The following is a 9499-nucleotide window of genomic DNA, read 5'->3' as shown; positions in this document are numbered from 1 at the left end:
CGCGTGTGCCCCAGGCGGCGAAATAAGAATCAATGGTTTAATTTTCAAGGAAAAATAGGGAATGTCGGAGTCGCCATTAACCTTTTAGTGTGGTTAGAACACATGATTACTACCCCATTAGGGGTAGAATGAGTCTACATTACCAGAGCTGGGGTCGGGAGTTCGATTACGCGAGGGAAAGGTACGAGCACCCCCTACGCGCCTGTTCTTACAAACGGTACCTAATTAATTTGAAATTATCCCTAAGTTAATCTAAAAAGTCTTTAAATTAGTCCTTTTATGAATTTATAAATACATATGAAAAATAAATAAATAAATAAATAAATAAATATAATATATACATATATATTCCCTCAGAGCTTAAGGTACGTGAAATCCGAAAGCTCATACCCTAGCATTAAAATCATAGGGATAAAAAATTAAGAAAATACACTCCCAAATTTTGAAATTGTATTAAATTTTTTATAGTAAAATACTAGTATGGGAGGTTTTAATATATAATAATAGGATAATAAGTAACAAATTATCATAAGATAATATATGTATCAAGATACGAAAGACATCATAAAAGGTAATACCATATATATTAGAAATAAAAATATATATATCTTAATAGATAATACCTAATATAAGTATAATAGTAATACCCTAATATTCTATATATTATAATAGCAACTTACCTAATGGGAACACACAATCAATACATATATAAACAAAATTACCAAAACTAAGAAAACAATCTACTCATCAAATAAAATCAAGTAACCCTAAGACTAGTAGGTAATTATACAAAGGGTAAGCAAGCTGTAAAACTATGGAAACAATTTAAAGCTAATACTAATATGTAAATATCCAATATGACCATCAAATGGGAAATTATGGAAATAAATCAAATCAAAAATTAATGTTCATATGATATAAACACTCAGTATACAAAATAATAATAACCCCACATGTGAACCTTAATTATGAAAAAAACCCTAAACGCAAAATAATCAACACATATTATAATAGTAATAAATACATGACAATACGGGAAAAACGAACAGACAGAACTTTAACAATAAATAATAAAAGAAATAACGAGAATAATAATAAATTAATTAACATCTACAAAAAATATATGTAAACAAGAAAATTATTAAAATCCTACCATAACGAGAATAGGCTAGTTAATGCCTACAATAAATACCACAATAATAAAAACCCAAAACTCAAGATAAATATATATAGTGATACTATGACAAAAAAGCAATTAACTTACTAACATATACACCTTAAAAGATCTTATGAATAATACCATATAATAGAAATATAAGAACTTGACAATATTATAATAAATACAATAATATACAGCCTATATTTAGCGTGTGCAGTGTACGTGTAGGCAGTGTGCTGAGTGTGTGTTGTGGGTGTATAGACAAGCTGTCCAAGAGATGAAGATAAAATTACGAAGCTCAAAGAAATTAGTCAAACTAGTAAGTATTAACAAGGGAGAGTCAAAAACAACCGAGTAATCAGATAAGAAATCGCCACTCGATTGACTTCATCTAGTTGAATGCGCAGACGCCGACGATTCCACTGCTGCGGCGGTGAGGCGGCTGTGCAATAAATTAAAATGAAGTCATAAAACTCAAAATAAGAATCTGAATGGTGAAAATTAAGATGAAAGGGTCAGAAACGACCTGGTAAAATTTCGCATTGATCGGATAAGAAATCGCCGCTCAATTGGCTTCGTCCAGTTGAATGCGCAGACGCCGATGACTCCACTACTGCGGCGGTGATACGGCTGTGCATGAAATTAACACAAAAGGGGAAAACTCAAAAGATGAATATGAATGGTGAAAATTAAGATGAAAGGGTTAGAAACGACCTCGTAAAGTTTCGCATTGATCGAATAAGAAATCACCACTCGATTGGTTTCATCTAGTTGAATGCGCAGATGCCGATGACTCCACTACTGCGGTGGTGATACGGTTGTGCAAGAAATTAACACAAAGGAGGAAAACTCAAAATAAGAATCTGAGTGGTGAAAATTAAGAAGAAACCGTTATAAACGACCTCGTAAAATTTCACATTGATTGGACAAGAAATCGCCACTCGATTGGCTTCGTCTAGTTGGATGCACAGACGCTGATGACTCCACTACTACGGCGGTGATACGGCTGTGCAAGAAATTAACACAAAGGGGGAAAACTCAAAAGAAGAATCTGAACGGTGACAATTAAGATGAAAGGGTTAGAAAAGACCTCGTAAATTTTTGCATTGATCGAATAAGAAATCGCTGCTCGATTGGTTTCATCTAGTTGACTGCGCAAACGTCGACGACTCCATTGCTGCAGCACGAGACTGCAAGGTAAGGTTTTTTTTTTCTTTGGTCTGTGCATCCACCCCCCCCCCCCCTTAAGAGTTTTCTTTTCCTTCCTATTTATAAAAAATCAAAACCCTAAAGCTCCCTCTTTTATTTTCTTTTTCTTTTTTTTATTTTTATTTTTATACTTTTATAGTAATAATGAATATGGCAACTAATAATAATTCTTAATAATAATAATCATAAAAATAATAGTAATGTAATATTGACAAGATTTGAAAATAATAATAATATAATAATAGTACGATAATAATAATAATAAAGTAATATTTAAAAATAATAATAATAATAATAATAATAATAAGGATAATAATGCAAAATAAAAACTATGATAATAAAGTCAATGATAATAATAATAATAGTAGTATAATAATAATAATAAAAGAGTAATAAATAGTGATAACAGTAATAATAATAAAAATAATGGTAATATCAATAATAATAAAAATTTTGTGATATTGGGCCTACGAAAAAATGGGGTGTCAATAGATTCCATTCATCAACTTGTGGTCATGCTCTTTGTGTTGTGCAAGTTGATGATTGGCAACGATAGTCCCTTTGTTTCATATTTATAATGCTATATCTGTTTGTTTATTTGACTAGCAGAGCATAGACATGAGTGTTTAACGAGAGCTCACAATCACATCCAAAGCGAGATAGCTTTCATAGTGAGAGTCAGAAGAAATTTTATGCCTTCCATTGGACAACAATTTTTCTTTCCGCATTTATAATCACTTGAGGGCTCCAAACAAGCTCATCTATAGCATGTGAGAAATTCATATTCATCCTAAGTTTACTCTTTGGAGTAAGTTTACTCCTTCTAAGTGTTGTTGGATTAATTTCTGGCCTCCCTGTAATATTTGAAACACAAAAAAAGTACCTAATGTTGTTTCAATAACAAATTTTTTTATATATATTTCAAAATGCAAATCCAATGTTCTTAGATTTTTTAGAAGTTTAAAATTTCAAAACTAACAATTAATTTGTAACAATTTTATCTCTTCAATTTTATTTTATTTTTAAAAATATAATATGAAAATATTGTTTATTGACGCCACTATCTACATTCGGGGAGACAATAAAATTAATGATTGAAGTCTAAGCAACCAAAATATATATAAACACACAAGTATTATACTTTTGCAACAATAATAATAGAAAATTTGGAAAGTCCTTCAATCAAGTTCAACAAGACCGCTGCTTTACAACTTTCTTAGTCGTAACAGAAGTTCGCATTGCCTTCACTCCAACTACAGTAGCTATTTGTTGAGTCCAACCAACAACCTCGGGGTACAAAACAACAACTTCGCTGAACTATCGATTCTATTCACCAACTTGTGGGCATGCTCTTTGTGTTGTGCAAGTTGATGATTGGCAATGATAGTCCCTTTGTTTCATATTTATAATGCTATATCTGTTTGTTTATTTGACTAGCGGAGCATTGACACGAGTGTTCAGTGAGAGCTTACAATTACATCCAAAGTGGGATATCTTTTTTCAGTAATTTTAATGATATATTTATTTACCTCATTTCCAGCATTATACATTTTATTTTATTTTTTAAAGATAACATATGACTGCCAATATATTCCAGCATTTCCTTTATATGTTTCGATGTTTTAATTATAACATATAATCGGTTGAAGTAAATTTAATTTAAATTGTGATTCAAAACATCAAATAATTAATTTGTATTTTCTGCTAGTTCAGCGAAATTGTTGTTTTGCACCCCCTGGTTGTGGGTCGAACTCAACAAATAGCTACGGTAGTTGGAGTGAAGGCAATGCGAACTTTTGTTGCGGCTACGAAAGTTGTCAAGCAGCCGTCATGTTGAACTTGATTGAAGGACTTTTCAAATTTTCTATTATTATTTTTGCAAAAGTATAATACTTGTGTGTTTATCTTTATTTTGGTTTCTTAGACTTCAAACGTTAATTTGATTGTCTCCCCGAATGTAGACAGAGGCGTCAATAAATAATATTTTCATATTATATTTTTAAAAAAATAATAAAATTAAAGAGATAAATCTATTACAAATTAATTGTTAGTTTTGAAATTTTAAAATTCTAAAAAATCTAAGAAAATTGGATTTACATTTTGAAATATATATAAAAAAATTTGTTATTGAAACAACATGAGGTACTTTTTTTGTGTTTCAAATATTATAGCAAGGCCGGAAATTAATCCAACAACACTTAGAAGGAGTAAACTTACTCGAAAGAGTAAACTTAGGATGAATATAAATTTCTCACATGTTATAGATGAGCTTGTTTGGAGGCCTCAAGTGATTATAAATGCTGAAAGAAAAATTGTTGTCCAATGGAAGGCATAAAATGTCTTCCAACTCTCACTATGAAAAGATATCTCGCTTTGGATGTAATTGTAAGCTCTCGTTAAACACTCATGTCATTGCTCAAGTAGTCAAATAAACAAACAGATACAACATTACAAATAAGTAGCAAATGAACTATCGATTCCATTCATCAACTTGTGGTCATACTCTTTGTGTTGTGCAAGTTGATGATTGCCAACGATAGTCCCTTTGTTTCATTATTATAATGCTACATCTGTTTGTTTATTTCACTAGCGGAGCATTGACACGAGTGTTCAATGAGAGCTTACAATTATATCCAAAGTGGGATATCTTTTTTCAGTAATTTTAATAATATATTTATTTACCTCATTTCCAGCATTATAGATTTATTTTTTTTAAAAGATAACATATGACTGGCAATATATTCCAGCATTACCTCTATATGTTTGATTGTTTAAATTATAACATATAATCGGTTGAAGTAAATTTAATTTAAATTGTGATTCAAAACATCAGATAATTAATTCGTATTTTCTGCTAGTTCAGCGAAGTTGTTGTTTTGCATTCCCAGGTTGTGGGTCGGACTCAACAAATGGCTACTGTAGTTGGAGTGAAGGCAATGCAAACTTCTGTTATGGCTGCGAAAGTTGTCAAGCAGCCGTCCTGTTAAATTTGATTGATGGACTTTTCAAATTTTCATTATTGTTACAAAAGTATAATATTTGTGTGTTTATCTTTATTTTGGTTGCTTAGACTTCAAACGTTAATTCGATTGTCTCCCCGAATGTAGACAGTGGCATCAATAAATAATATTTTCATATTATATTTTTTTTAAAATAAAATTAAATAGATAAAATAGTCACAAATTAATTGTTAGTTTTGAAATTTTGAAATTCTAAAAAATTTAAGAACTTTGGATTTGCATTTTGAAATAATGATATATATAATATAAATATATAAAATGTATTGAAATAAACATGAGGTACTTTTTTGTGTTTCAAAAATATTACATGGAAGGCCGGAGAATATTACAACACACCTTAGAAGGAGTAAACGTACTCCAATGAGTAAACTTAGGACGAATATAAATTGTCACATACTATAAAGGAGCTTGTTCGGAGGCTCGAGTGATTATAAAATGCCGGAAAGACACATTGTTATCCAATGGAAGGCATAAATGTTTCCAACTCTCCACATGAAAAGATATCTCACTTTGGATTGTCATCGTAAGCTATCGTTAAACCAATCAGTCATGCTCTGGTAGTCAAATAAACCCCGACCGCCCGTTCTTACGAACGGTACCTAATTAATTTGAAATTATCCCTAAGTTAATCTAATAAGTCTTTAAATTACTCCTTTTCATGAATTTATAAATACATATGAAAAATAAATAAATAAATAAATATATACATATATTCCCTCAGAGCTTAAGGTACGTGAAGCCCGAAGGCTCATAACCCCGCATTAAAATCATAGGGATAAAATCGAAAATAATGTACAAAATACACTCCCAAAATTTGGAAATCTTATAGAGTTTTTCTAAGTATGAAAATACTAGCTTGGGAGGTTTTGGATCCTATTCGGGATGAAAAATTAAAAAAAAAAAAAAAAAAAAAAAACGATTTTTATGTCTCAAAATATTTTTCCAGATTTTTCTATTTTATTTTACATTTTTGTATATATCCCGAATTTTGAATAATTAAATAACGAAAGGACAAATAATGAAAGTCAAGTCAAAAATATTTTTCAAATTTTTTCTAATTTCCTCTTTTTTGTTCTTTTCATAGTTTTTTTTTTTTTTGAAAAAAATAAAAAAATAATAAATAAAATAGTATAAAAATAAATAAAGAAAATAATACAATACCCATAACATTTTCTAATACTACTATAGTAATAACATTACCAATATGTATATATATATATATCATTGCACATAACTACTAATAATAAATGCTGCTAGAATAATAACGTGTATACATCATAATTAATAACAATACAAGCCCTATACAACTTTAATCCGACCATAAACAATAATAACAATAATAAGGAAGTAATCAAACCTTAAAAAGAAATCAATGTGTAACAAAATGGAAACAATAAATACAGATATGGGATAATATAGAAATAGTCGAACTAAGGAAACCAATATGTGGCAAAATGGAAACCCTAAAAATCCAAATAAGAAAACCCCAAAGATTAATATGAAATTTAATACTAAATACAACAAAAATATAAACTTATACATTAAAACAAATTTTATTATACTTTTAAAAAATCCTACAACTATATTATAGACATTTTAATGTGTAACATAAGAGTTAACATGTAAACTAAATATGTATTACACTAAATAAAACATTACAAGGAGAAAACTCAAAATATACCTGCATAAACAAAAACAAAAAAAAAAAAAAAACCCAAATATTATATATTGATACAAACCAAAACCAGCACAGAAATAGAAAAAAGAAATAAAACAAAATAAAATAAAATGGAATCATGTGTCCGTGTGTGTGTGTTCACGTGTCTGCATGCAGAGGGGTAGAAGACTCACCATCGGGACTGAGTATGGATCGCCGGAGTCTTCCATGACGCCGTGGTTGCCGGATGGCCGCTGGGTTTATCGATGTTGGCGCTGCCGATGGTGGTTGCTGGTGCAGACGGTTCAGGCGACAGCGACGGCGACAACTAGCTGGGAGCCGCTACGGAGATCTGGTGGTGCTCACGGTGGCTGGAGGCGGGGCTTTGGTAGTTGGTATTGGGCGTCTCGGCCGTGGCTGGTGCTGTCGGGTCTAGCGCTGTCTTCGTTGCAGCGGGGCCGTGCTCTGCTAGCAGTGGGGTGGACGGAGATCGCCTCTACAGTAGGGATGACTTGGGATAGCTGTGGGTGTCCTCGGCTATTTTGGCTGAGATGGCTGGTATGCTGGAGTTGCAGGAGTAGCCGAGGAGGTTGCAGAGGGATGGATTACAACAGGCTGGGTGGTGGCCGCAGTGGGAGTTATGGCTGGGTGTGGGCAAAGAAGAAGGAGAAGCTCCCGGCTGGGGGTAAGGCCATGAGGGGGCTACCAGGGCTGTGCAAAGAGGGTGATGGGAGATGAAGGAGACGGCTAGGGAGCTATAGATTTTTTTTCTTTTCTGGTCTCCGCCCTGGCTGCCGCTTGCTGTGCGTTGCCCCCCCCTTTTTATAAAATTTTCAACCCTAAAAAATCTTTTTTTCTTTTTCTCTTTTCTTTTTTTTTCTTTTTTTGTACTTTTATGGTAATAATAGATATGGTAACTAATAATAATAATATCTAAATAATAATAATAATAATAATAATAGTAATGTAATTAATGCAAGATTTGATAATAATAAAAATAAAAATAATAATAATAATAAAGTGATATTTAAAAATAATAATAATAATAAAAATAATAAGGTAATAAAAAAATAATAGTAATAATAAATATAAATAATAATAATAATAATAATAATAATAATAATAATAATAATAATAAGAATAAGAAAGTATCAACACTAATAATATATAAGATAATAGTATTAATAATAGTAATAGTAAAAATAGCATAATAATAATAATAATAATAATAATAATAATAATAATAGTAATAACAAAATAAATAAATAAATAATAATAATAATAATGATAATAAAGATACTAAAAATAATAATGATAACAAAATAATAATAATAATAATAATAATAATAATAATAATAATATACCAAAAATAATAATAGTAAAGTAATAGTAATAATAATGAAAATAATAAGAGGGGACCCCTTGTTCTGTTTGGTTAGGGCAAAAATAGGGTGTCTACAGTTGCCCCTCTTTGTAGGCTCGATTGCTTCAATATAACGGTAGGAACTCTCCTATGTTTTTTGGTAGCAACAAGCCTACAAAGATAAAAGACACCTATTTTAGCCAAGCCATTCAACTCCCAATGGCTTTTCAAGTTAATCAAGAATTGTTTATTTCTGCCAACCAGGGATGATCATTCGAGTGTAAGATTCTGAGTATTCAGGTGTAGAATCTTGAGTCTTTCAAAAATGGTTACTACATTGGAGAATGATCAATCGGGTGTAAGATTCTGAGTATTCAGGTGTAGGGTTACTTCGCTGGAGATGATCAATCGGGTGTATGATCCCGATCTATAGTTTATGGAGGGTGACTCGCACTGGGTATAGGAACCCATGCTATAGTATGAGGACGATGTGCATCGGGTGTAGGAACCCGAGCGCCAAAAGATGTGCATCAAGTGTAGGATCTCAAAGGCTGCCCAGATGCAGGATTCTGAGAGTTTGATGGTTGCTTGAGTATAGGATCTCGAAGACTTCTCAGATGTAGGATTCTGAGAGTCTGTTGATTGTTTGAGTGTAGGATCTCGAGGGCTTCTCAGATGTAGGATTTTGAGAGTCTCCTGATTGCTCGAGTGTAGGATCTCGAGGACTTCTTAGATGTAGGATTCCGAGAGTTTGTTGATTGCTCGAGTGTAGGATCTCGAGGCCTTCTTAGATGTAGGATTCCGAGAGTCTCCTGATTGCTCGAGTGCAGGATCTCGAGGACTTCTCTGATGTAGGATTCCGAGAGTTGCTCGAGTGTAGGATCTCGAGGACTTCTCAGAAGTAGGATTCTAAGAGTCTGTTGATTGCTCGAGTGTAGGACCTCGAGGGCTTCTCAGATGTAGGATTCTGAGAGTCTCCTGATTGCTTGAGTGTAGGATCTTGAGGACTTCTTAGACGTAGGATTCCGAGAGTCTCCTGATTGCTCAAGTGTAGGATCTCGAGGACTTCTCAGATGTAGGATTCTAAGAGT

This window comes from Malania oleifera, chromosome 4 (genome assembly GCF_029873635.1).
Source record: "Malania oleifera isolate guangnan ecotype guangnan chromosome 4, ASM2987363v1, whole genome shotgun sequence".
NCBI lineage: Eukaryota > Viridiplantae > Streptophyta > Magnoliopsida > Santalales > Ximeniaceae > Malania > Malania oleifera.
The sequence above is the reverse complement of the archived record's forward strand: the minus strand, read 5'-3'. Positions refer to the sequence as shown.